Here is a 2,779-nt window from a genome sequence, read left to right on the forward strand (position 1 = left end):
CACACACACACACACACACACACACACACACACACACACACACACACACACAGCTCCTAGCTTGCTTTAATTGCTGCATTTTTTCTATTTTTATTCTCGCATCCGCTTTGTTGATTCTTTAGTCTGCTCGAGGAGGGCTGGAAAGCTGTTAGTCATTTCTATGATTTCAGCTTCCAGCCTTTCTGGATCCCAGAGACTATACTGAAAACAATTTGGTGTAGGATTGATTTACTTTGCATTTTAACTCTGAAATTGCTAGTAAATTTCACAAATAATTACAAAGAAATGACACACTGCATTACACATGAGGCAGAGAGATTGAAACAGTATTTTAATTGTAAAACCTATTTCAATAATCCCTATTTACAACTTCAAAAAATCAACTCGCTGAAGAAACACTCTTGCACTAAAGGAAAAACCTTTGCATTATTAAAGGGGTCATATGATGCGATTTCAATTTTTCCTTTCTCTTTGGAGTGTTACAAGCTCTTGGTGCATAAAGAAGATCTGTAAAGTTGCAAAGACTAAAGTCTCAAATCCAAAGAGATATTCTTTATAAAAGTTAAAAGTAAGCCACGCCTACCTGAAACGGCTCGTTCTATGTAGAGTAGCATTTGTTGTTTGTCATTTCTCTGATCACAAATGCAGACATGGTTTTATGTTTACTCGGCGCGATGCAATGCAACGCAACGCGTAAAAATACAGTATAAGTCATTATAATCCGTATTTATGTCCCCACTGGATGCAACAAATGCCTCGTTTGTAATGGGTTTTAATGTTTTTCTTCGCTCTCTTCGCTCCGGCCGGACACGGCATCAACACAGTATGGTGAGGGGCGTAACATTTCCGTCTCACGCTTGAGGTATTCGGCCAATCACAACGCACTGGATAGCTGGCCAATCACAGCACACCTCGCTTTTCAGACCGATGAGCTTTGTAAAAATCGACTCGTTTCAAAAAGGCGGGGCATAGAGGAGAAACAATAATGTACAGTATGTGGAAAATAATGTGTTTTTTTTACTTTAAACCGCATAAACACATTTCATTACACCAAATACACAAAATAATGTTCTTTTTAGCAGCATCATATGACCCCTTTAAAATAAAACATCATTTACATTTTAATGCACCACTTTTCCCATTGAGGATGTCCCCTAAAGGAGTTCAGGTTTTCAGATGAAAGTTTCTAGTTGAGCTGGGCTCTCAGAAGCCTTGAACTGCCCTGCTGTGTGTGGCATGATGGATGATCTCATGTTCACGTTACAGAAGGACACGTCTGAACATGAAGCCCTGTGGAGAACAGCACAGCCTCCGCTCTGACGTTTTAAGGCCATGCTCTATACGATGGCAGCGGCAAGAAAAAATACCATCTATATTTTAATATAAATTTTTGCATTAAAGTTCTATGCAACCATTAAGAGCTCTGCTATCTTTGCATGAACGGCCACAGAAGGAATCTTTGAAAGCATCACACATATTTGCTTGACTGTAGTAGTGCATTTGAATATTTCATGACAGTTGTCACGTCTTGTTAAAATGTTTAAGGGTTCGTCTTGATTTATTAAAGCAGAACTGCAATGTCCTGTTTGTCTGAAAGCGGCAAGAAAAGCGCAAGAGTTCAGCGACTCACTTATTTCTACATGCATTACTCGGCTCCGTCAAGATACAGAGCTTTATTGAACTTGAAATAAACTGCAAACAATCCGCGCCTTCAGGTTTTAGATGTTTAATGAGGTGTCAGACTCGCCGACCCTTTCGTGGCTCGGAGCGCCTCTAATTGGTGTTTGAGGTTTCTTTGAGATAGCACTTTAATTTCTTTCTTTGAGCAGAATAAATTTAATATACTGTACCTTCTACCAGTCATTTTGAGTATTTGGTGATCATCTCCAACTTTGATCATTTTAGAAAGTGGATTTCTTTTCAAAATGTTTGCAAAAGTTTTCAAACCGCTGCTGCGGCCCACACCATCTCCTGAGACTCTCGCTGACATGAAAACACTTCAGCTTTCTGCAGCTTCTCCTCCTGACCTCCTCCCACACCTGTCCTGAATCTGTGCTCAGCTTAAAGTCCCCATGAAATCAAAATTAAAGTTTTTTGGGTGTTAGTATCAATATGTTAGTCTTAAGGTTATCTATAAGGCAGTGTGCTCCAAAACAGTGACAAAATTCACATTTAGAAGATATAAGCATTCAAAGCTTGCAGTTTGTCACTTCCGCCAAAATGGCTCAACGATTTTTTTGACGTCACAGCACATCTCGGAGGTTTTTGGTTTAACTAGTCCTATTAGCTCAACTTTCTAAGATCTAAGATCAATACCCTTAACTACAACAAAACTCTGCTCCTAATGTTTAACTGCATGTTGTATATGTAAAACCAGTCAGCATTTACAGATAATTCATCCAAAAATTAGTATTTACTCCGCCAAACCATTTCACATCCGTATGAAAAATGTGTGGTGTTTTATTTTGTACATACACTTAAAATCAATGGGGTCCAGTGTTGTTTTGAACCTCACTGACCTTTATAGACAAAAAAACCCATATCTTAACTGTAAAAAGTAATTTTCCAATAATTTTGTTTTCCAGTACAAATACCTAAACATTCTTAAATCAAGATACATTTATTTGGAAAGCAAAATATTAAACTGTTTTTTGAAATATTAATCAAAATTAGGTGAGCTTAAGCATAAAACAAGAAAAAAATATCTACCAAAGGGGGAAAAAAAAAAAATAAATTCAAAGGGAAAACAAATGTATTTTTCTTACCCAAATAGCTGTTT

The sequence above is a fragment of the Sinocyclocheilus rhinocerous genome, unplaced genomic scaffold (assembly GCF_001515625.1).
Source record: "Sinocyclocheilus rhinocerous isolate Xijiao unplaced genomic scaffold, SAMN03320098_v1.1 scaffold291, whole genome shotgun sequence".
NCBI lineage: Eukaryota > Metazoa > Chordata > Actinopteri > Cypriniformes > Cyprinidae > Sinocyclocheilus > Sinocyclocheilus rhinocerous.